Source organism: Lissotriton helveticus, chromosome 2_1 (assembly GCF_964261635.1).
Source record: "Lissotriton helveticus chromosome 2_1, aLisHel1.1, whole genome shotgun sequence".
NCBI classification, from domain to species: domain Eukaryota; kingdom Metazoa; phylum Chordata; class Amphibia; order Caudata; family Salamandridae; genus Lissotriton; species Lissotriton helveticus.
The window spans coordinates 84,376,742-84,403,530 of record NC_136059.1 but is presented as its reverse complement, the minus strand read 5'-3'; positions in this window follow the sequence as shown (position 1 = coordinate 84,403,530).

Here is a 26,789-nt window from a genome sequence, read left to right as displayed (position 1 = left end):
GGAAGGGATCCCAGCCTCCCCCTGAGAAGACGCAAGGGGCCCGACAGGTGGTCCTGTTCCCCAGGGGCCCCTGAAGTGTTACAAGTGTGGCGACCTGGGTCATAAGGCGAATGATACCAGGTGCCGCCTGTTTGGTAAACCAGCACCCACTGGTGCTCCACCCCGGCAGATGGCTAGTGAAGCCTTGGGGGTGGAGCTTGATGTCCAAGGTGGGTGGGGTCCCGCACAGATGACCTTAGTCTCTTCAGGAGACTGTGAGATGGTCTCAGAAGCTCAGCTGCCCAAGAACACTAAGAAATATGGGCAGCGAGTGACCATCAATGGCCAAAAGGTGGAGGCTCTTAGAGATACAGGAGCCAGTGTGACAGCTGTCAGGTGTCACCTGGTGTCTCAAGAGCAGATTATCCCGCATGCATTTTGCCGAGTTGGTGCCGCCGACAACACAAAGAGTCATTGTCCTTTGAGTGGGAGGGTCTCTGGTACTCTTCAGGTAGCTGTGAGGCCCGCCATGCCTGTTGACTGTTTGTTGGGGAACGATTTGGAGAGCTCCCCTTGGGAAAAAGTAGAGAAAACAACTCACTTGAAGATGGTTGGACTGCCTGACTGAGCGTGCGTGACCACCCGGTCAATGTCAGCCAGTAGGGGTTCTCAAGAGGACCTGGAGGCTGAGAGGGAGGCCCAGGTGCCTGCCTTAGAGAGAAGTGGTGGGGTGCGGGAAACCGGCCCGCAGAGTTCCTTCGGCCCAGAAGGAGGTAGACCCTGAGGGGGATGCCCTGGAGCCTACCGGGGAGCAAGTAGATGAAGTGGGGGACCTGCCTGAGCTGACCCATTGGCAGCAAGAAGGAGGCCCCTCCAGGGAAGAATTCTGAAGGGAGCAGAGAGAATGCCCTTCTCTTGTGGGCTTGCCGCAACAGGCTGCATGCCAGGCAGCCGGTGATCAGTCAGGGTCACACTTGATTTACTGGGAGAATAGTCTCCTGTATAGTGAGCCTAAGGTTGCTGAGCCTGGGCCAGCCCGTGTGCTGGTGGTAACCCAGAAGTTCAGAGCCTTCCTACTGGGGCTGGCTCATGATGTGCCGTTAGCAGGACATTTGGGGCAGAACAAGACATTTGAAAGGCTTGTTACCCACTTTTATTGGCCCCAAATGTGCAAGAGTTCAGATACTCATTGCAGGGCCTGTCAGACTTGCCAGGCAAGTCGAAAATGTGGGAGGAAGCACAAGGCTCCTCTCCAGCCATTCCCTGTGGTCAGTACCCCCTTTGAGCGGGTGGGGATTGACATTGTGGGGCCACTGTGGAGAACCTGACCTTATGGGCCAGGCGGCGCAGGGCACGCCTAAAATCTCCGAGTTCACCTGCCTCGACCGACAGAGACACGAAACACTCTGTTAGGCGTAGAAAAGTAGTTTTATTAGCTGCAGCTAAGCACAGTTATCTAAGAAGTACCACACAGGTAGGTTCTCAAGAGACTGCCACTTCAATCCGTGGCGCACAGTCTTTTATACAGCACAAGTTTATAATGACAACTCCCAATATACACAAAATTGACAAATAGGAATAGTTCGAAAACAAGCTATTGAATGTCTAAAACACACCCTCCTTTCAAACCCCTTGTGCTCCCCTCCCCTTAGGTTAATCTACACTAGTGCCCGTAATTCAATTTGCAGGTGGCAAAACATATGTAGAATGCTTCAAAAGAAGGGCTATGTAACAAGAGAACACACGAAGAGAATAGTGAAGTCCAGTTAAATAAGATAAGGTAGAGAAGAATGGTGGGACCCAAACAGTGGAGTAAGACATGGATTAATCAGTATTGGAGAACCTGACCTTATGGGCCAGGCGGTGCAGGGCACGCCTAAAATCTCCGAGTTCACCTGCCTCGACCGACAGAGACACGAGACACTCTGTTAGGCGTAGAAAAGTAGTTTTATTAGCTGCAGCTAAGCACAGTTATCTAAGAAGTACCACACAGGTAGGTTCTCAAGAGACTGACACTTCAATCCGTGGCGCACAGTCTTTTATACAGCACAAGTTTATAATGACAACTCCCAATATACACAAAATGGACAAATAGGAATAGTTCGAAAACAAGCTATCGAATGTCTAAAACACACCCTCCTTTCAAACCCCGTGTGCTCTCCTCCCCTTAGGTTAATCAACACTAGTGCCCGTAATTCAATTTGCAGGTGGAAAAACATATGTAGAATGCTTCAAAAGAAGGGCTATGTAACAAGAGAACACACAAAGAGAATAGCGAAGGCCAGCTAAATAAGATAAGGTAGAGAAGAATGGTGGGACCCAAACAGTGGAGTAAGAGATGGATTAATCAGTCTAGACATGGCTTTGCGAACTCGGCCAGACCCTGACATCAGTATCGCACACAAGGACAAAGGTTGTTTTTTTAACAGGCAAAACATGGAGCAGCAGCAAGAGACAGAAAGACCCTTTTACCGCGTTAGCCCTGTTGCCTGAGTGAGGCAACATAAAATGGCGACTAAACACAAAATGGCAGCTGTAGCGAAGCGAGGCCGAAAACTACGTAACCTCAGGCCCTCCTTTTGCCATACTCAGGCAATGCACAAAGGAACCCATGTTAGTCTGAGTCGATATCAATGGTCATGAGGTCACTGAGATGTTGTTGCACCATCATCTTAATGTGTTCTGTCTGCTGCTACTGGTTTGGAGACATAGATCGTGGCACAGAGTCCACAAATGGCTGGACCACACTGTAGACAAAGACAACAAGAAAAGACGAGTGCTAGAATCATTCCAAGGAAAGTTAGCACTTTCCATCCCAAAGTGGACAGTAGTCCCAAAACCATCCCATCACAGACCAATCTCCAGTATCTTGGTGAATAGACTCAGAGATGACATGTAGCTTAGAGATGGCTTGGTATACTGTAGGGGCATTGTCAGGAATATAAATGCAACAACTAGACCCAATCAGTTTACAGACCCCACCTTTATCCGCAAGGATTATGTCTAAAACCATTCTATTCTGTAAAGTCATAAGTCGATCCGCCTGAAGCTCAGCAGTCAAATTCTTTAATGCTCCAGAAGTCACATTTATTGTGGCATCAACCACACGGCTCAACTGCCTGATATTTTTGCTATTGGCCATCGGACCCCAAAAGGGAAGAAACCCTTTCAGAAAATCCCCTCCTTCTTGACCTGCTGTATCTTCCGAATCTACAACTCCTCTAGTGACTCTCTTTTTATGATAATCAGCAGGGGCAGTATATGTAGGGGGAAGGAGAAAAGCGATGTAACATGTTCCCGAGAAGTATGTGGGAAGCCATGTATAAGCTTTGTCATGACAAATAAAATATGTACCTTGCGATGCCACCAATGGTGCGGGGGTAGAAGGAGTATAGACATAAGTATGGGAGCAATTGCTCCTCTCTTGCTTAGTTTTGGTATCCTGGCCATTAGTTTGCAAGCACAAACGACCTCTTTGGGGTAGTACCCAAATCGGTGTAGAACTCTGTTGCTTAAGCTTGTCGGTGAGGCTGAGAGTTTAACGGGTTATATTCCACCCATCGTATGCTCTCTTCTCGTCTTTGGGAATCTTGATAATAAAGGGAAAAAACGTTTCTTTATAAACAGAATTAAAGAAAACCAAAATTAATTGTCTTTCGGCAATCTGTTTCTCAGATTGTATCACGTCGTTTGGTCCTTGAACAAATGTTCGGGATCTGTGGTATTAAGTCTTAGATGCACAGGTACAGCTTCCTGTAAGACATCATCGTCCTCTTTCTCTGAACTAGTCCAATCCAGGTGTGCACTGCTGAATGGTACGAAGCGGGGTACCTTCTCACATTCACTATCACCAATGCCTTCTCGGACCCACTGGTCATAAGGTAAAGGCAATGGTACCCTTTTGCAATGCACACCGTGGATCCAGTTCTTCTTTCCCGGGACCTTGACAGCTGTACGAGTCGTGAGTAAGACTTGTCGCGGCAGCCCCCAGTGAGGTTCCAAGTTCTTTTTCCTCTGGAAATTTTCAGGCACACCCAGTCCCCAGGCTGGATGGAGTGTCCGGGATCTGAGGAGGCCTCCGGTAAAGCGTTTTGGACCTGTTGACGAATAACATGCAATTTAGTGGTGAGATCATGCAAATAGTCAACCAACAGCGGGTATGGAATATCTGAGTACTTTTTGGGTCTGGGGACTCCCCAGACATTAGCTGGGCGTCCAAACACAATCTCGTATGGGCTAAGCCCCAAACGAGAATGAACAGTCGTTCTAGTTGAAAGGAGTGCCAAAGGCAAGGCATCAGGCCAGGAAAGGCCTGTGCTGGCCTGAATCTTTGCTAACTTAAGTTTGAGAGTGCCATTATAGCACTCTACCAGACCCGCTGACTGAGGATGGTTCGCCGCATGGAATTTCTGCCTAATGCCTAGACCTACACATACCTTTTGCATAATTTGACCTACAAATTCACTTCCATTGTCACTCCAGACAATGCGCGGCAAACCAAATCTCGGGAAGAATTCTTTCAAAAGTATTTTTGCAGTGGACAAGGCAGTGTTGTCCTTTAGGGGGTAGGCCTCTATCCATCTGGAAAAGGCACAAACCACCACCAGGACGTACTTGAGATTGTTAAAGCATTCCATATGGATATAGTCTATTTGCAGTACCTCGAAGGGGTACATAGGGGGGTGCAAAGTGACCTGCTGGAGTTGGTGTTCCCTTTCCTGGATTGTGCATCAAAAAAACAATGCAATGTTTCACCACATTTTCTGCACATTTAGGAATACCTTCATTCTGCCATACTGGAGCTAAAAGCTTACATATACCCCTCGCATTAATATGGGCTGGTCCATGAGCCATAGTAACTACAGGCAGCACATATGCGTTTGGTAACAACCATCGTTGATGCTCTGACAATTCCGTCCAACATCCCATACTATCCAACATTCCCGTACTTTCTCTCCACATACTCAATTCTTTCTCGGTGGCCTCCTTTTGAATCGCTTTCACACTTTCCACTGTGTCTTCACACATACCACCTTCTGCGACCCATCTTGCAGGGCCCGCAACATACATACGACTTTCAATATTTCTTGCTGTTTCCCTCGCTATCTCATCTGCAAATGCATTTCCTCGACCAACATCATCAGTAATTTTTTTATGTGCACTGCACTTCACAATCGCTATTTGAGTAGGAAGAGCAAGTGATTCAAGAAGGTCAGTTACCAACTGACCATGCTGTATGTTGGTGCCGTGGAAGATAAAGAATCTTCTTTCCCTCCACAAGCGACCAAAACTATGGGCAACGCCAAATGCACATTGACTGTCAGTATAGACAGTCACTCTTTTCCCTTTCGCCAACACACATGCTCTTGTCAACGCAATCAATTCTGCAGCTTGCGCTGAATTGTGCGAAATACGTGCAGTTTCTACCACTGTGCGCAAAGTTGTTACTGCATAAGCAGCTGTAGTTTCGCCATTAGGAAGTTTGAAACAAGACCCATCTACCCAAAGGATCCCATCCGGATCCACAAGTGGTGTATCCTTCAGGTCTATTCGACCCTTCGTTTCTTCTTCAGTGCGAAGAAAACAATCATGCTGATCTTGTACATGGTTCGCATCCAGAATAGGCAACAATGTTGCTGGATTCAGAACATTACATCTTTTTATGTGTATATGACTAGCTAGAAGTGTCAACTCATATCCAGACAAACGGGCACTCGTTAAGTGCGGAGTTTTCGTCCTGTTAAGAAGAGTATCTACTGCATGTGGCACCATAACATTAAGAGTATGATCTAACACTAGTCCAGCAGATTGACGAATAGAAATTGCCGCTGCTGCAGTTGCTCTAAGGCAACTAGGTAATGCCTTAGCTACTGGATCTAATGTTGCAGAAAAATAGGCACACGGCCTTTGTTTGTCGCCGAATTGTTGCGTCAGGACTGATAATGCGCAACCTTCCCTTTCATGTACATAGAGCGTGAAAGGTTTACTGTAATTTGGAGTACCCAACACAGGAGCAGAACACAAGGCAGTACGTAAATCTGAAAAACTCTTTTGACATTCATCAGTCCAAGGAAGAGGCTGGGGCGTATCTTTAAGTGTAAGTGCCAACAGAGGTTTAGCAAGTAGGGAAAAATTTGGGATCCACTGTCTACAATAAGAGGTAATGCCTAAGAAAGCACGCACTTCTCTCTGTGTGGATGGTACAGGCATCCGTGCAATTGCATAAATACGTTCTGGGGTCAATCGCCTTCCCTCCTTCGACAAGAGATGACCTAAATAGGTAACTTCTTGTCGACAATATTGTAACTTAGAAGATGATACTTTATGATGTAAGTCAGACAAATGTTGTAAGAGCGACACAGTTGCATTTTTACAGACATTTTCCGAATCAGCAGCGACTAACAAGTCATCCACGTATTGGATAAGAGTAGCACCTGAGGGCAAAGAAAAGGTGTCAAGCTGAGATTTCAAAGCTTGACTGTATATTGAAGGACTTTCACAATAGCCTTGAGGTGCACGCTTAAAGCGGAAGCTTCGGCCTCCGAGAGAGAAGCCGAAAAGATCCCTACTTTCCTCAGCAATAGGAATGCTAAAGAAAGCATTCTTAAGATCAATAACCGAAAACCAGACCGCCGAAGCAGGAATCATAGTAAGCTAGGCTGTTATATCTGGCACAACAGGAAACTGAGGGACAACAATTTTGTTGACCTCTCGAAGATCAATCACAAAACGGTACACCGGTGGCTGAGAGGGATCAGTACGTTTAAGAATAGGCAAAACAGGACTATTACAAACATTCCCTCTAGTCTCTTCAACCACCCCCTTCTGAACCAAATCATGAACAATGGCCAACAAAGCTCTCTCACCATCACTAGATATTTTATATTGAGGAACACGTGGCATCTTAACATTGTCTTTAACAGTAATCACATATGGTGGAATTTGCAATAAGCCAACATCATTCGGACCCGTAGCCCAAAGTGTAGCAGGAAGTGAACGCAATTCAGGTGGTAGCTGTTCTTTAGATACATACATTGGAGAAGTCAATTTATCACCCAAAGTGAGATGCACACCAGAGGGTGAACAATACAGTGTAGCATACAAACGTTTCAGTAAGTCCAACCCCAATACATTTTCTCCGCATCCCGTTGTTAAAAGGAGTGGAGCTTCCAAATCGTATGGACCAATGGAAATGGGCAAAGGGCAAGAAATAGGATTTGAGACTGGGGCGCCAGAGAATCCCACAGAAACATTCGTTAAGCCAGACAAAGGTGCCCCAGGGAGTTTAGAATGCATTATAGAACTTCTCACAGCAACAGTATCCAAGAGAAATCGTTCTATAACACCTAATGCCATAACATTAACATAAGGTCCTTCCTGATCTACTGGAACTGATACGACTCCCTTACTTTGCCTATGGCTGTCCTAGCTAGTATGAGAATCAACATCCTCATTATCGAGACAATAGTCATCATTGTAATATTGTGCAGATTGAGAATTCTGCTGATCAAAGTAATTTGTAGAATCCTGAGGGGGAGAGGGACGTCGTTCCTGAGTCGACGCACCACGACCCCTACCTCTGGACATGGACCGAGAATCACCACGACCCCGTGGTACTACTGGTCCACCATACCGCTGTAATAAAATCGGACAAGTATTCTTAAAATGACCATCTTCCTTACAGTAAGCACACTGATTAGGGCCCAATGGAACTCGTGGAACTGAGGGTACCGGCTTCTGCAACAACCTCTGAAACTGCGGGGGCTGTTGATATTGGGGCTGAGCAGAACGAGGGGGATAAGCCTGTTGCAGAAGAACCTTAGTTTTCAAGTCTTTAGTCTTTTTCTCCACTTCCTCCTTATCCCTATTCTCATAATATTGAGCAGTAGCCAATATCTGAGCAGTTGAAGAGACAGCCCAAGAACTCTCAGATTGTTTTAATTTATGCGATAATTCCGGAAGTAAATTGAAAACAAATTTGTCTACGAATAATCGCTGTCCACCTTCAGTGCTCATGTCTTGACCACTATGGTCAATGAAAGTCTCCTCGAAACGAGTAAAGAAATCGGAGACACTTTCATCCGTCTTTTGCTTACACGCCGCTAACTTATCCCAATTAACACGCACCGCAGGCATCATAGTTTTCATCAAATCTATTATTCTCACAGGCAATTCCGTGATCAAGTCATCTGGTTTGGCACCACCTACTTGTCCTGCATCCACAGCTGTAATAGCAGCCCAATCACCACCCAAAGCTGCAGCATGATCCTGTCTACGAATCTTGGTCCATATTGCTTGTGGGACTACATTTCCCATAAGTAAGTCAATATCTGCCAAATTCATAATACAAGCGTCAACAGTCTGGGACAGCTCTTTATAGTACCCAGCAGGATTCTTACAAGGGTCCGGTAAAGACTGTTTAAGTGCCAGTACTTCTGACCTTTTCCAAGGGTCAGGTACCCATATACGCTGAAAATGAGCAGGAACACCTGGAACATTACCCGCTTGTGGAACCTCATCCCTCCATATCGGAGGAACTTCTCGCATAGGATATTGTGCCGACGTACGACGAACCGCGGGATCCTGTTCAAGAGAATTTTGAGAGAAAAAGGCAGAACGAAAAGTAAAAAGCTTTTGAATAGGTCGTTCTACAGCAGGACCCACAATAAGTCCCTTATCAAATTGATCCTGAATTTCAAATAAATCCTGAGGCGGTGAATCTAGATCCTCATCTCCCCATCCTTTAATCAGAGTATTGCACATAACATTGAATACGTATCTCTGTGTGGGCGCATTCCATTGCAGGAAGGTATCTAAAATATCACGTACGCTATACTGTACATTACTCATAATCCAATTACGAGCAAGAGAATCTAATTTAGTCCGTTCTTCCAAATCCGGAAACTGACTACGGGATTGTCTCCTAGACGACGCAGGAGAAAAGAAAAGAGGTCCCAGAAAAGGCGACAAAAGACCTGAAACAGTATCGACTAAACGCCGTCGAGCTGCAGGGGAATCTGACACTAAAACAGGGGACAACGTATTCTGTAAAACAGAAGAAGAATCTGCAGCAAAGGAAACAACAGATGAAGAAGGCTGAGGAACAGGAGATTGGGGTACAGATGTCGCTGGCAAAGGGGGCGGAGCTGGAATAACAGGAATAGGCAATTGTGCAGGAACCAAAACAGCTGGATTAACAGCAGGTTGCAATGGCGGTGCATTAGCACCTACCACATAAGGTGGGGGTAATGTCAAAAAATGGGACATAAAGGAATCGTCATCAGGAGGTTTACTCTTTGATACAGTAGGTAACACAGGATAGCATCTATCTATTGCCATACGGTGTTGTCTTTCTGACACCTCAATTACTTGATCCGCTTCGTCATTTTTAAATTGTTGGGCAGCCTGTAGAATTGACATACTCTGCTCTTTCTTATCTTTCTTCATTTGTTTAATTTCTTTCTGTTTGGCTTCCTTTCGCCATAGGCGAAAAGAGTCAAACATTGCCGGCCGGACTTTTCTCTTGAATAGAATTGTTTCCAAATTATCTAATATATCGGGATCAAAAGAACCATTTTGTGGCCACTGTAAAACACCGTCTTTCTTAGTGTATCGGATCCATGTTTCATTAAAAACAATAGGACCCAGACCATGTTTTGAGTACGATTCGTAAGACAAGAATCCTCTAGCCGGGAATCCCTAGAGCAACCAAAACAACAACATTTCTTAAACTTACTAAATCCAGGCATTTCGTAACAAACTGGACTTCCTTACAAACGTCAAGGGATTTTTAGACAATAGAGTCACAGCACAAACGTACTTACCCCTTGGCTTCGGTTAGCGCGCTAATCGAATAACAAATACAAAAACAAAGAGAGTGGGCGCTACCCACAAATACTTAACTAAATGCTTTTCTCACGCCAACAGATGTCCGTCTAACGTCTCGCGATACCAATCATCACCAAAGGGCCAAGGCAGGGCGACAGTCAGTGCAGCAGTCATCAGCAGCCGTCGGGAAGGAGTAGCCTCGCTTCAAAAGACCTTCGGTCCACTTCGACATGCAGGGGTCGCTCACGTGGTTCGCGAAATCCTCCGGAATTTTCCTGCGAAGCTCCTAACGACTTTCGGGCAAAACTACTACCGCTGAAGTCGCCCCACGTTGGGCCGCCAATTGGAGAACCTGGCCTTATGGGCCAGGCGGCACAGGGCACGCCTAAAATCTCCGAGTTTACCTGCCTCGACCGACAGAGACACGAGACACTCTGTTAGGCGTAGAAAAGTAGTTTTATTACCTGCAGCTAAGCACAGTTATCTAAGAAGTACCACACAGGTAGGTTCTCAAGAGACTGCCACTTCAATCCGTGGCGCACAGTCTTTTATACAGCACAAGTTTATAATGATAACTCCCAATATACACAAAATTGACAAATAGGAATAGTTCGAAAACAAGCTATTGAATGTCTAAAACACACCCTCCTTTCAAACCCCGTGTGCTCTCCTCCCCTTAGGTTAATCAACACTAGTGCCCGTAATTCAATTTGCAGGTGGCAAAACATATGTAGAATGCTTCAAAAGAAGGGCTATGTAACAAGAGAACACACAAAGAGAATAGTGAAGGCCAGGTAAATAAGATAAGGTAGAGAAGAATGGTGGGACCCAAACAGTGGAGTAAGCCATGGATTAATCAGTCTAGACATGGCTTTGCGAACTCGGCCAGACCCTGACATCAGTATCGCACACAAGGACAAAGGTTGTTTTTTTAACGGGAAAAACATGGAGCAGCAGCAAGAGACAGAAAGACCATTTTACCGCGTTAGCCGTGCTGCCTGAGTGAGGCAACATAAAATGGCGACTAAACACAAAATGGCAGCTGTAGCGAAGCGAGGCCGAAAACTACGTAACCTCAACTGGACCCCAAGACAGCCATGGGCAACAGGTTCATACTGGTTTTGGTGGGCCATGCCACCCGGTACCCGGAAACCATACCTCTGAGGACAATGACGGCCCCCGTGGTGGGACAAGCACTGATGGGAATTTTCTCACGAGTAGGATTCCCTCGCGAGGTAGTGTCTGACCGGGGTCCCAACTTCATTTCCAAGTATATGAAGTCCCTGTGGCAGGAGTGCGGTGTAACCTACAAGTTCACCACTCCTTACAACCCCCAGGAAAACAGGTTGGTTGAAAGGTTCAACCGGACCCTGAAGGGCATGATAATGGGTCTTGAGGAACCCATGAGGCGTAAGTGGGACGTCCTCTTGCCGTGCCCACTGTTTGCGTATTGTGAGGTGCCACAGAAATCTCTAGGGTTCAGTCCCTTTGAGCTTCTCTATGGACACCCAGTCAGAGGACCTCTAAGTCTGGTCAAAGAAGGCTGGGAGCAATCTCCCAGGAAATCTCCCCAGGATTATATAGCTACATGCTGGCCTTCAGGCACCAGACTAGGTGTTTCAGGCAACTCACTGAGGTGAATCTTGAAGCCAGCCAGGAGGAGATGAAGTGATGGTATGACCAGAATGCCACTCTGGTAGAGCTTCAACCTGGCCAGAAAATGTGGGTCATGGCCACCGTGGAGCCTTGCACGCTCCAGGATAAGTGGACCGGACTATTTGAGGTTGTGGAGTCAAGAGTCCAGTTACCTACTTGGTGGACTTGCGGTCTCCTAGGAACCCCTTGAGGGTCCTACATGTCAACGCCTTAAGTCCCACTTGGAGAGGTCTGAAGTGGGCATGCTCTTGGCAGCAGATGCTGGGATGGAGGATGAGACTGTGCCTCTTCCTGACCTCCTGTCAGCCTTAGAGCAAGATGAGTCAGTGGACGGTGTTGACCTCTCTTCCACCCTGACCCATGAGCAATAGAATGACTGCCGCCAGTTGCTGGGACAATTTTCTGATCTGTTCTCCCTGGTTCCTGGTGTCACAGATTGGTGCGTCCATGATGTGGAAACAGGAGACAGCTTACCTGTGAAGCATAAAACTTACAGGGTAACTGACTTTCCAGTCATCGCTAATCACCATTTACATGGATCTGATCTCTCTGAGAACTCTCACGATGGCATCCAAGACAGGTGCTTTGGAAGTGTTGAAGGCATACACACAGCCTACCACAAGAGGAGAGTCAATATGTGATTCTTGGTGAAATTGTAATATGCCAGGAAGTTAGTCCAGACCATCAAGACTAAGGGTTGCAAAGCTTTCTGGATCAAAATATGAACCCCATATGTTTTCAAGGGCAGGGTGTACATCCAGATTTGTAAGGAGCAACCATGGAGTCTTAATTTTCTACTACTTATCGACCTTCCAAAACCCAACCCCTCTTTAACTTCTGTGTTTCAGTTTTAGATAAGTGCATTTCTTAGATGAGTGCTATGTCAGGAAATTTAGTGGCTGAGTACATTGCCATCATTTCGCTTGACCTAGTTATTCAGTCTGTTTATACTGAGAGACAATCGTGTGAGGGGTTTAAAACTGCTGGGTGTGGATGTGAGTGAGAGGAAGGTTTGGGAGCTTAGATCTGCCACTGTTGCTATAGAGTGCGGTCAGTACCCCACCAGTATTTCTTACAGGAAGAGTAGGCAGATGTATTGGGGTAAATCTCTACTATTTGGTGTCAGCAGTTTTGGCTACCATAATTTTAATCTAAATTTAAACTAAATTTAAATAGATGGCATTGGCCATCAGCAACCGGACACCCCTCACTTACACATGTATTTTACCTGCACAGTGAAACACCAAAAAAGTATGACATCAAAATGTTGTCACCTGTATTTAAAAACGCCACAGTCTAAGAAACATGCCCCCAAATCTGTGGGTGATATACAATACAGCAAATCCAAACCTCTGAGGACCTGGGTAAGATAGTCCACCTCATACAGAATCCCAGAGTGTGTCAGAGGTTGACCCCTAAAAGTATCCTAGAAGTCAGAGTCTGAGCAGAGAAGTTTCAAAGCAATGGTCACCCAGTGAAGAAAATGGCTGCACCAGGACACACTCATCATATGGAAAGGTCCATGTCCCTCAGTGCAGTCCAGATCTGCGGTAGAACAGTCTCACGTGGAGGGATCATATTGAAATCATTGACCAATAGGAACCAGACATGGAAACTCAACCTTTCAGTGGGGATGAGGCCTTGTTGCTAAGCCTCAATGAGAGTTCAGCTCTGCGGTGGTCCCTTTTAGCTCATTTCCTCATTACAGTCACCAGTCTCTCTTTGTTGCACCTCAAAGACATTCCGTGACAGTATCTCCAAGGCACCAGCTTCCACTACAACATGTTCTTTTCCCTGCGAAGTTATGCGGCACAGATGGCCGATGAACTCTTTGCCTCTAGGCACTGCTCCAGCTCTTCAGGCTCAAATCATTCCCTGTTCTTTCCATTACGGATCAAGAGCATTGTCGCTGGCGCTAGTAGCCATAACTAATGTCCCATTTTCGAAGCTGTGAGTGTAGAGCCAAACATTACATCCATTTCAAGCTGGTTTCTTGCAAGAAATCTGCTAATGTAGATTTTGTGAGAAGCCATGGAGAAGGGGACCTTTCTGGTGTCTGGTGGTAGAGGTCACTTGTCAGGTTGATGGTGTTACAGGAAATAACCTATACAGGCTTCGCCGAACCAGATTTCCACTGGGCCTTGGATGTGATGCTGTGTGACCTCTGAAACTCCTGTGGAGGATTAAAGGCCAGTGTAGTCAGCTCGAGTAAGAAGGTAAATAGAAGGCATGACATATCACTAGACTTCAGGCCCACCAGTATACCAGAAAGGAAGATGTTATTCTTGCAGATCCTGTCTTCCATACCTACCAATTTCTTATGCAGGCACCACATCTTGCTCTGCATTAGGGTTATTGTTCAGCCTCAAAATATGTCTCTCCAAAGCCTCCACTTTCTGGTCTGCTAAGTACAGTGGGGGAAAGAGGCTAGATCCACCCTTGTGGACTCAACCGCCATTGCCACAGTGTCTTCTCAAATGGACTGAATCATTACCTTGATTGAGGTAGGTTCCTTCTGCATTGTGTTGAGGCTTACCTCAGCCATATTGTTAGTCCTTAATTAATTAATTGTTACCTCCTTCACAAACAAAAGTTGGTGCAAGGATTTAGACTTTGGCACATGGTGAGATCTCTGAGACACAGGGGATAATGGCATGCATAAGAAAACCTCACCCCTGTTTAGTGCGCTGCCCATGTAAAGTGGAAAGGACAAGGCCAGCTGTAGAACAGGAAGGATTGGGCTCTCACACCAACAAGGCAGGAAGGACTTTGTACAGACCGCCACACCAGCTACTCTGGTGTGTATCAGAAGATGTTGTTCACCCACCAGTCCTGTATGCAAAGAAGGGATATCAAAGATGCCAGATAAATAGTCTAGCAGTGGGTAGGTAACAGCTCCATTAGAGGCAGTAGGGGGTGGCAAATGGCAATATGCGCGATAAAAAGTTCACTTTTCCACTGTGCAAAAATGTTTTCAACAGAAAGTAAATACCATATCAAACCTTTGTGTTGCTCTGCGTGACTGTTTTGCACCACACAGTCTTGATAAACCTGCACCATAGTTTTTCTTGGTAGCCATGGACATGACACCTATCTGCTTCCTTTACAGCATTTATTACATCTACTATTTTGATGGAACTGCAACATGATTGTTCCATACAACTGTAAGATATCACCTGCTTTTAGGTGAGATCTTGTAGAAGAATGTACATTTAAACGTGATTGCGCACATATGCATCGCTGCTACAAGATACTCAGCCCTGTGTGCTCTACACCACCGGAGTAAAGTTTGTGCAATGGTTTGCCATGGTTAATTGACATCATTCTGTACTGATAGGTGTATTAAATGTCACATATTCCGACTTATATAGTGTTTTGTGGAACCACTATCCCTCTGTCTTGTACCCTAATACGGCAACATTTAGGAGCTAACTGATTTGCGCCAGCAACACCTCAAGGTCCGGATTTACTAACCCTTTAAGTAACGCAGTGCTGCGTTGCCTGAAAAGGAGAGAGCAGTAGTACGTCAAATCTGCAGTCATATGGCCCACTTCTGCTATCTCATTGAGCTGGCGCACTTCTCACAGCCTAGTGCCAACATAGCTACCCTTGCACTATGGTGTAAGGGTGCCTGTGTTACAGGCAGGATTGTTTTTGTGCAAGAAAGGGCACTTTCCTACACAAAAAACATTAGAGGCATATGACTCTTTCCACGTGTGCTGCAAAATGCACCACACACCGGAAGAGGAAGTAACAAGGAGAAATGAGGGTGTTTCTCCTGGTTACACCTATCTTGGGCAGGATCGCCATTAGTAGCGGCCCTTCCATATGGGCTGAGGGGCCACGCCCCCCACCGTTTCCCAGCAAGAAGAATGTCTGTCTGGCTGAGCAAATTTCAGCCTGATGGACATTCTTTTTGTTCAGGTCATGCAGCCAGGAGCTAGACATGCGCTAAATGTGGATGCTCCTGGCTGCCTGAGCTGAACCCCTGAGTATTTCACAGCCCTGTGGGCGTGACATTCTCAGCCAGGCAAAAGTGCCTGAGGCCCACGCCTTCGTGACGAGGGGGAGCGTCACTGATTGCTTTGGACCTGAGCGCTTCAGTTTTAAGCTTTGAAGTGTCCAGGGCCAATTGTCAATCAGTGACACCTCGTCACAGAGTGGGATGGGGTCAGCAGTCTCTCTGACTGTGATGAGTGAGGGACTGCTGCCTTCCCTCACTGGCTGACCCTGGGCTAGCCAGTGAGGGTAGGCAGCAGTCCCAACCCTCCTGGGACCTCCAAGGCTTCCCTCTCTACAGTGAAGGTAAGTTTTATGTTTTTTTTGTATATTTGGTGCTTGCATGCATGTATGCATGAATGTATGTGTATTTGTGAGTGAGTGCCATGAATGGGTGTAGGAGGGCATGGGTGTGAGTGAATATGTATGTGTGCGTGTGTGGCCCCTGCACCCCTCCCTGGAAAAATTACCAGCTGCTACTGATCTCCATTTTGGCGCAAACTCAGGTTTATTGCCTTTAGTGCATCAGGGTTTGCTTCAAAATACATGGGTGGATAAATGAAAACACCCGTACCCCCCCAAAACTCTAACCGGACATAGTGTAACACAACACAAGGCACTACCTTATTTTGTTTTACAAAGTCATGCTAGGCAAGGTAAATCATCCCTTGCGTTGCTTTGTAAATCTTTACTCGCATTTTGCATCGTGGCTGTGCACAAAAAAGTGGAGCAACCACAATGCAAAATTGTAGTACGTCTGGGCTGTAATGTGTAGTATGGCAACGCAAGATTTTGATATAATGTACTGTCCAAACCTTGTCATGTTAGCTAGAGTTAATATGGATCTGGCATATAAATACTTAAAATGAGAGGCAGCAACCTAAATGCCTACAGCTTGTAACGTTTTAACCGTCTGGATTTTTTGTTGTTGTTTGTTTTATATAGAGCTAATTGGACCCAAAGGTATCAGAGCATTTTACATGAGCATCAGTTGCGTAACAGATGGACACATTCATTTTCAGCTGTGGCCGGCATGGATCGGGGCGGCGGGTGGGAGGAGGAAGGGATATGCAAAAAAATAAAAATAAAAACCACTTACCTTATTGCCGTGTATCGCGTCTCTGCTCCGACGCTTCTTCGCGTCGGAACAGGAACCAGGAAGCACATCTAGGCTCCCCTGACCAATCAAAACTCTGCAATGCAGCATTGTGATTGGTCTGAGTGGCATGGTTCAGTGCTCAGAATGGGACTGGGAGCCTCAGCATTTTTTCTTCCCAGGTTGTAATGCATCCTGGATGGAAAACATGGAAAGTACGCATGACTATTTGGCCTGCCTCAGAGCGCTGAGCAAAGCGCCATGCGCACTTCAGTGTGTCCACCACTCCTCCCCTGCCCTGCTCTGAGACCAGAGCAGCCCCGCCTGCTCACAAAGCAGGTGGAACAAATAAAATGATAACATTTAGGGTCAGATGTAGGTAATCCCAATTTACCTATTCTTAAATACCAAATTTTACCGATTCGGTATTTAAGAATAGGTAAATGGGATGTAGATACATTTTCGGTAAAAATTACCGAATCAGTAAGATTCGGTATTTACCTAATCGGTATTTACCGTTTCGGTAATTGCCATTCATTCCTATGTGCCGTGAGGCCCATAGGAATGAATGGCAATTACCGAATCGGTAAATACCGATTCTGTAAAATGGGGGAAACATTCAAGGGTGCCAGGGTGTCACTTTGACACCCCGTTGCACCCCTGAATCGTGCTTGTGTGCAGATGGGGCACACATACATGCCCTAAGGGCATGTATGTCTGCCACATGGCACAGTTGAAAATGCACAGATTTGCATTTTCAAAGGTATTCCTTATTTACCACCAACTTATAGTTGGTGGTAAATAACGAATCCTAAAATGGAAAAAGCACTCATTTGAGTGCTCCCCACATTGCAAATTCGGTGATTTACCGATTCGGTATTTTAAGGAATCGGTAATTTACCGATTCCTTAAAATACCGAAACGGTAAATTACCGAATTTGCAATTTAGGCCTCCTACATCCCAAATGCCCAATACCGGTCGGTAAAGGGCGAAATTCGGTGATTTCGGCCGTTACCGACCGGTATTGGGCCACCTACATCTGGCCCTTTGTTATCATTTTATTTTTCCATTAGTCACACTGCTTAAAAGGCTCCATTGATTTTGCTAGGGTCTGAAGGAAGTCATTTGCACAGAATCACAGGATGTTGAGCGTCCCTGCCGAGACTGGAGCCTGCTTCCCTAGGGGCGAGGGCCAAGAGGCATTCGCCACACATTTCCCAATGAACACCGAATGGGTAAACACTTTAAAACGTGAGGCCCAAAGACGTTTCTGTTAATGTTATTGTTTTCCACATAATTGTGAACGGCACACTAGCCATCTCTTTTAACCACATACTCAAAGTTTACATAAAGCAAATTAATATTGCTTCTTATTTTCTCTCTGTGTGCATTTCTTTCCACTGGTTTATGGTTTTTAACATAATTCAACAGAAAGTGATGAAAAATCACTCGATTCGAGCAAAGGCCTCCGAGGACAAAGACAGAGCCAGTCGGTGACGTCTGTGTCAGCCAGGCCACCAGGGGGCAGGCTTCCCTGGGAGTCTGGGCCTTCCTGCCAATCAAGAACCCTTCACCGGCCTGCCACGAGGCCCAAACAAACCAATGTTCTTTCCGAACGAGCTCCATAAATCACTGCCTCTCCCTGAATAAAACTCTTCTGAAAACACAGGGAAGTCAAATTACTTAATATGTTTCATTTTCCCTCTAAACTCCCAGCTGGGGCTTGCAGCCTACAGTTTTCACAGGTCCACCCACGTGCTGGAACGGCCTTCGACGCCCACAGCTTGCAAGATAAACAGGCTGCGGAAATGTATCCTACATTTAATAATAAGCGTAACCTTTTCATTAAGCGAGCAGTTGCCGCGGTGAGGAGAACCAGGGAGCCGCCATGGACGGCTAGGCCGCTGCTCAGCTGGAAACTGGTGCAAAGTTCAGACCTATCCGCGCTCCTGAGCAGCTGCAGCCTCCTGTCTGGCAAAGCGGGTGTTTGGACAGTGTCGTTGTTCTTCCTGTCCCAACCCAGGTCTTGTAGCGGTTCAATATCTCACTAAACGCAGTGCTACAGGTCTTAATTCCCTTCAGACCCTACTCCCGTACTGAGTTACAGCAATCGCTGGCAACCAGTCAATGAATGCTGTGGAAATTCCAGTAGGGAGGTGGGCATGGGGTCTTCCAATTTACTATAAAGAGCTTTTGTTGCACTGTGTGTCCGTCCATGTTACATTGGGTGTCCACTGCACCACCGCCAGGGAACATCAGTTCCCTGGCACAGGTGGTGGTCCACCACTAGTATGACTTTGAAAGTCGTAATCCGGCAGACGGTGGACAGCCACTGGTGCGCCACTGTGAATGCGGCGGTCGGAAGACCGCTGCGCCACTGTGTGTGCGTAGGTTGGAAGACCGCTGCACTCGTAATCAGGCTCTACGATCCTTCCCACATTAATCACAGTATGAGGACGTTGTGAAAAGAAAATCACAAGCACTAAAAGAACACAATGTTGAACAACCTGAGAAGATCTTGTATTTTCTGTCAATACAATCACACCTAATCAAATACTATTAGTAAAGTGCTACACCTTTGTCACGCCTTATCACCTTCACTAACTCACTGAGCAGCCATGAGTCAGTCACCTAGTAACGGAGACCAAACACCACTGATCATCAGCTCAAACTCCCCAAGTGTAAAAGAAAACAATTTCATATTTACATCAATAAAGTGCACAGCCTTAATGTCTGTCACTCCTTTTGTTTGCTTATGTCCCATATTATTTTCTGTCCCTCGCTGCCAGAAAAAGTGCACATCAAAAGTAATGCTTGGAGTCCTTCCCAGAGACGTCTTTAAAATGTTTGTTATCCAAAGACGGAGGAGCCCACTTTACTAGTTCAGAGTGATCTTGTCAGAAGACTCCAATGTTCTCTTGCAGTCTTTGTAAGTATAGGAGCTGCAGGACCTTGCTACTGCACTGTGTTCTCTTTTGCCCGGGTGACCATATACGAGGGCATAGCGTGCTCTCTGTAGCACTCATCAGAAGTCAGGACTACATGCACTTGTGACATAGATCCTCATTTAGAGTTTGGCGAATGGGGTACTTCGTCACAAATTTTGGAGGATTTCTCATCCACCTTATTACAAGTGCAGAAGTGGAGAAGTGTGGCTCACTGATTAGAGCGTCAGACTCTGATGCAGAGGTCTGGCCCGGACCAGGGTTCAATTCCCGTCGCGGCAGGGTCTTGGGTTCAATGTCCTCGGACCCTATCATTCTCTCACCTCGGTGCCTACTCTAATCATGGGTCCCACTCTGCAACTCTGGGCAATAGCTTGCTTAATCTCCACACCGGCCCTACCACTAGGATGCCTGGCTTCACCTTGGGGTGCCCAGGAGTGGGCACCTCACAGGAACAGGCCAGGACGGGTTCCTCAGCGGCACAGCGCGGGGACACACTGGCTAGTGTAACCCGGCGCTTTATAAGCTCAGTATTATTTATTATTATTATTATTAAAGCCACTTTTTGATGGAGTATCCTGTTTGCCAAACTAGTAAGACCCTTAGCCTCAAGCATCACAAACCCCCCTAAAACATCCCCCACTAAACTGATCTCAACCAGAATATCTGCACAGTCCCCCACACTAGAAATATGGCACATTAAATACCACCTCAAATACTGGGCTCCTATCAAACTATAAGGTGATTCCTTTGAATACCACTTTAACCCTCTCAGGCTGAGATTTTGCTCTGACTAGGCGCTGTTTGGTTGGCAGGCTTGTGTCAGCTTGTACACTTCATGGTAGCAAAGAATTTGAATTCCAAGGAGAGTTGGGATCTTCCAGCCACTGCCCCTGCCTTCTCTAGAAATTCCTTTAGAGTATGGAATGTCCTACAACATGTTCCATCTTTTAGCATCTTCAAAGAGACTCTCAAATCTCCTCCGCTTGAGCAACTCAATCACTTCCACGGATACCTCTTCCTTTCGCCTCCTTCTCATCTCGCCTTTTAATAACTGCTGTTAATATTTAGATCATGTTTAGTCGTTTAATACGGTAATTATATTATATCTTGTGGTATGTCTGTTTAATGCAATGATACAATATACCTGTATGATATGACTCTATGATAGTTTGTCTTTCTATTTTTATTTTACTTCATTTGGTACTATTATTCTCTCAATACCTAGACTGCATTGTCTAGCGAAAGTGCTGTGATGCCTCTCATGATTTAGTTTCACACTATATTAGGAACTAAATAAAAAAAAATGCATTTATTTTTTATTTATGTATGTGACAACTAAAGTCATTCCCAAGGGCCATCAAAGCACTATACTTTAGTTATCAAGGTAAAAGGCATCAGTCTTCACATCTTCAAGAGTACAGGAATTTAAAGATGCTTGGAGGTTAGTAATACGTACAAGATGTATATATTTCAATTTAAAATTAATGTCTCAAGAGATTGAGGAAAACTCTGAGGTTGCAAGACCGGACTCTATTCATTTTAGATTGCCTGATGTAAGAAATTGGGTTGTTGGTTGACTGGCGTGTGAACCCTGGTCAAGCTGCAACCACAATCCTTGTGAGGGTGAGGCACAAGCCAACCCTAAGTTAACCTGCTCAACCTCTGGTAGCTTGGCAGAGAGCAGTCAGTCTTAACTTAGAGTTAATGTGTAAAGTCTTTCTGCAACACTACAAACAGTAATAAAGTGAAAAACACCACACAAAAAAGGGTCACACACCAGATTCGAAAAATAAAGCAATTTTGAATAAATAAAACAAGACCAAAATGACAAAAATCCAATCCGCAGAATTGAGAATACGCAGGTTTAGAGATTTATGTAACTATAACACCAAAAAGGACAAAGCACCAACTGTGGTTATCTGGTTGTGCCAGACCGGAACAAAGTCACAAGTTCAGGCTGACCGCAGTAGAGCGTGGGGGTGTCTTTAGGGACCCATTTAGGTTCTCTGTACACAACATCTTAAATCCTTGCACATGGTCTGTACGGCATTGCTTTGCAAGACTTCGTGTTTTCTGGTGTTGGTTCAAATGAAGCTGTGCAATAAGACTTTGCAGGGCTAATCGTTACTTGACATCGGTTCCTGTGAGCTGTCCTGCGTAGCTTGGTGGGGCTTTGTGTTGCTTCCAATGAAGCTGCAGCTGTGCGGCGAGGCTTTGTAAGGCCTCACATCGCTTCACATCAGTTAGGATGAGGCTGGAAGTTGTGCGGCGAGGCTTTGCATGGCTTCACATCACTATACTTCACTTCACATCAGTTCTGATGGAGACCACAGCTGGGCTTTGCAGAGCACCCTCAGGCCCTCTTCCAAGGGTTCAGAGCTGGGGTTACACCACTTGGGAGGGCAAAACTCACAGATGGCAGAGTCCAGCTGCTGGGTTCAAGGTTGTTGGAAGCCTGTTATGTCCCTGAGGCTCCTGATCAGGAGGCCAGTCAACTAGTCCTTCGAGTCACTCTGGGGTCCTGGGTTCAGAGATGCAGGTCCAGGCCTTCTCACCCAGGCAAGTGGGCAGCAGCCAGCTGGGCAGCAGAGCAGCAGTCCAGCAGAGTGGCAGTTCTTTCAGCAGCATAGCAGTCCTTCTTTCTTGCAGAATATCCACAGGCTCATAAGTGTACTGAATAGTTGGTGCCTGAAGTCCAATATTTATGCCTGGTACCCTTTGTCTGGAAGGTGGGAGAAGCTTTGCGAAATTTCCTTTGAAGTCCCCAGGCAAGTGGCTTTCCCTGTCCTGGCTCTACACAGGGTATGCAGCCCTTTGTGTGAAGGCTTGACCCATCCTATCCTATTCGAGTGTACGTAGGGCTGTGTCCAGCTCCTCCCTCCCATCCTGCAAGCGATGGCCCACCCAGGTACACCTAAACTCCCTATTTTCTGCGGCTATGCAGGAAGCATACACAAAGCCCAACTGTCAGCACACCCAGTCATGTGACCCACAGACAAGCAGGAAACTGCCAATTTTCTTAAAGTGGCATTTTCAAAATTTTAATTTAAAATCTAGCTTTACCATAAGAGACAATTGTTTATTACAATTCTTAAGGTACCAAATACGAAATCGTTACCTGCTCCCATTTGAAAATGACAGTTTAATAAATAAAATAAGGTAACATCAATATTATCCTATGGGAAAGGTAGACCTTGTAGTGAAAAACTCCCAAATTAGTTTTTCATTACCAAGATATGTAAAACTTAAAATGACATATCCTACTTTTTAAATACATTGCACCCTGCCCTGTGGGCTGTACAGGGCCTAACATATGGGTGACTTATATGTATTTAAAAGGGAAGTTTGGGCCTGGCAAAAGGTTTATTTTGCCAAGTCGAAATAGTAGTTTAAAACCTGCACACACAGTTTGCTATGGCAGGCCTGAGGAAGGCTTGAAAGGACTACTCAAGTGGGCGGCACAACCAGTGCTGCAGGCACACTAGTAGCATTTAATTTACAGGCCTTGGGTTCATATAGCAGGTGTTGCCCGTGCAGGTAAGAGCGGTAGGTGCGGGGCTGGGGAAGGTGGGGTGGGCTTTGACATATGAAGGCGAGGGAAACTTAAATACAAAAGAAAAGAAAGCCATGGTTTTCTTTTTTTTAATTTAAGTTTCCCTCGTTGTCGTATGTTGAATCTCCCCCCCACCCCACCGCTCTTACCTGAACAGGCCGCGCCTGACATGTAGTACCACTTTACTAGGGACTTACAAGAAAATGAAATATGCCGATTGGCTGTGAGCCAAATTATATTACGTTTATGGAAAATCTTGAGACTCTTTTTGCACAGAATGTAGAAATAAGTAAAATAATCAGTTTGGAAGATTTTAGCAGTTTCAATGCCAAGGGAGACCATGGATGGCAGAGATGGTCGATTCATTCTTCCAGATCCTCAGAGAGCTGCCTCACGGTACTGTGCAGCAACAGACAAGCTGCAATGCTTGCATCTGTGCAGCAACAGACAAGCTGCAATGCTTGCACCTCCTGTCCTCTGTTAATTCCTATGTACTTGCACCCGGTTGTATGAGCTACAGAGTGAGACCCTGGAAAGAGGCACCACGGGTGGCCGCCTATGTGGCCTGGACAACAAAATGGCGCTGAACTATCTGTTGACCAACTTCTGAGTAAGACCATATTCATTATTAGAACATTGGAATGTTGGGAGCTCCATTGAAAACAATGGAGTGCTCTGGGCTTATAATGGCTGGTATAAGCCTGGAGCTCCAACATTCCAATGTTTCTTTGTTCACAGCTCTGGCTGTGAACAAAGGCTTCAGGGAGCCTGAGGGGATTCCAATCCCCTCACGCTCCCGAGACATTGTTTTTTTTGTTAGAACATTCTGTCCTCTAGTGACAGAATGTTCTAATAGTCTTATAGCCCTTCGTAGATGGGCTATACCGCTATTAAAGTCCCTCTCCCTTGTTAAAGGCCCTCGCCTTCGGCTCGGGGCCTTTAATGCTGGAGAGGGCCTTTAATAGCTGGTATAGCCCTCTACGGCGGGCTATAAGGCTATATTCAGCCTCCAGGATTCTGCAGCAGTGTTTCTTCGAAACTTCTAAGGGTCAAGAGAGCCTCCTACGCTTGATTTCTTCACTCAATCCCCTATTTAGATCTAGCTAAGGTCAACATATTATTTGTGACATGTTAAACCAGAGTGTATGGGAAGATAGCACAGACATTGCCTGAAATGCGAAACAGTTGTGTGAGATTTCAGTCCATAATCCAAAAATTACTAAAATATGGCTCAGTCTTATTATTATAAGAAAAGTTATTAGAGTTTTTCAAGGATCTGAAGGGTCGCCAAAGGAACATACTTTTTTCTCCATAACTGACCTGACTCCGCCAAAAACGCGCTCGTAAATGTAATTGTGCCTAGAATCACAAGGAATTAAGAATGTTGCATCGCATTACTAGTGAAGTTATTCATTTTTCTGATATGCCAAATATTCTTTATTCTCTTGAAAACTCTGGTCGGTGAGCCCCTGAGAGAATGAGAAAGCATCACCAGCTACAAGTATTGTATAACTCTGCAAGTCTAGCACTCAGGATCACACTGCCTCTCACTTTTTATGGGATCACCACATATCTGCATTTAAAAAAGTTTGCAATTAGAAATTTAATTTAATTTAAGTGCTAATGTACGTGTTGCTTGCCTCTATATGGTAAATAAAAAAACATGCAAAAGTATGAATTAGGGGTAATCTTAGTTTTGAAGAAAAACGGTTTGCAATTTTTTTTTTTTTTTTAAAGAAATGCCTAGTTCAGGAAGGGCATATACTTTTTAAATGAGAGTGTAAAATAGTCCTGGATGTGTGGCTGGTCCAGATATCGCTTAGAGGCTAGGGACCAGGCATTATTAGGATAACTTGGCTACAGAGAGGCAGCTATTGTGTTTCCCCGCTGTTCATAAAGTGCAGGATTTGTCAAGGTTTTATTTGCAGTGTGGCAAAGGAGTCTACCTATCACTGCCTGGATGGTAGTGCTGTAGACATTTAGTGATGGCAGTGCATAGATCAACCTGTCTAGGGAGGAGGAACTCTCTAAGAAGCAAAGGCAGGACCACATTGTCCTAATTTAGAGTTGGAGTGACTGAGGGTGGTGTCAATTGGTGTAAGAAACCTCATAAATATTGGGAGGGGATGCTCACGAAACTTAAAAGAGTGATATACAGATTCCCAAGGATCCTGGGGTAGTATTGTTGGGCACGCCTTTTACCGCTCCGTAGACCACCAAAATCACGTTGGGAGAAACGATTGACTACAACATGAGTAGCAGCGGCACAGGTGTTGTTGATACCCGAGGGTAGACCTCGCCTCCAGGGCCATATTCTTGGGTCCCAAACCTCTTGGATTTGCTGGCCATGAAAAGACTTACATTAGAGGTTGATATTGACCTCAAAACCTATGAAGAAAGTTGGAGACCTTTCATACAGCTGTTAGCACACAACTGCAGGGAACTCTCATGCCCAAAATAACCTAAGGCAATACGACTCACCCCAGACAATGCCTCCAAAAATGGCTCTACCTCAAAAATCCTAGATCTCTCAAAGGTCTGATCATATTTTGGGGAGGAGCAATCTTCCATGCCGTGTGCCACAGCACAGGGAACTAAACGCTATACCTACAGATTAAACATAGAGACTAACCGGGGGGTGTACGAGGAGGGAGATGAGGGTTTGTGTTTTATAAACAGTGTAGTCGACAATCTTTACTATACCTTCTCGTCATCAGGATAGTTGCAGGCTACGTTATGTGTGCCACAAAATAAAATACAGATCAATCTAAGAAAAGGCACACAAAAATGATCTTGCCAACCAATTTCAAGAAGAGAAAGCATTTCACCATCTGTGAGACAACAATGAAAAGATCCAGGACCTACTGTGTCTGGTGAGCGCTGGACAAGAATGTAGCTGGGTATCTTCTAGACAAGCTCAGCATCTCTTGTGGGTCTCGGTACTCCTGCAGCCAGGACACCAGCAGACCGCAGATTAGGAGGTCCAAATTAGGACAAAGTTGAAGATGCACCTCTTTACATTTGCTTGGCTTTGACCCTGTACAGTGCACCAATGCCTCTTGACCAGGTCTGTGTTATAGAAATACCACATGGATAAATACAGTCAATCAATCAGTTATTTGTAAAGCGCATTTGCATATGGCTGGGTATAAACTGGGGTGGAATTGTGAGCAAAAGAGCGATGGATTTAACACAGATCTCTTGACTCAGCTGAATGTTTGATTTGTTCTGCATTCCATCCATTATTTTTGTGTCTTTTGCCTTCTCGCCCTAGTGCACCGGGTATGCCCAGACGTGTGTCCCTTGCTCACTGTGCCACTGGATTCAAGCTAGCTTGGCTGATGAGGGGTGATACCCCAACACCAGGCCCAGGATGCTTGTTTCTGGTCCAGGGAGGACCTGGCTTGTCAGTTTGAATTGGACTGTCCCCATGAGGACCAGGGTCAAGATGGATTTGCATATGTCTGGGCCTAAACTGGGATGGCATGGTGAGAAAAAGAACGATTGATTTTAACCTTATCTCTTGACTGAGGTTAATATCTGATTTGTTCCACGTTCCGTCCATCATTTGTCTGTCTTGCTTTCTTACCCTAAGTGCGCTGGGTAGGACCTGACATGGGTCCCAGGCGCAATGTGCCACTGGATTTAAGCTTTCCTGGCTGATGAAGGGTGATACCCCAAAACTGGTTCCAGGATGTTTCTAGTCAAGGGAGGACCTGGCTTGGCAGT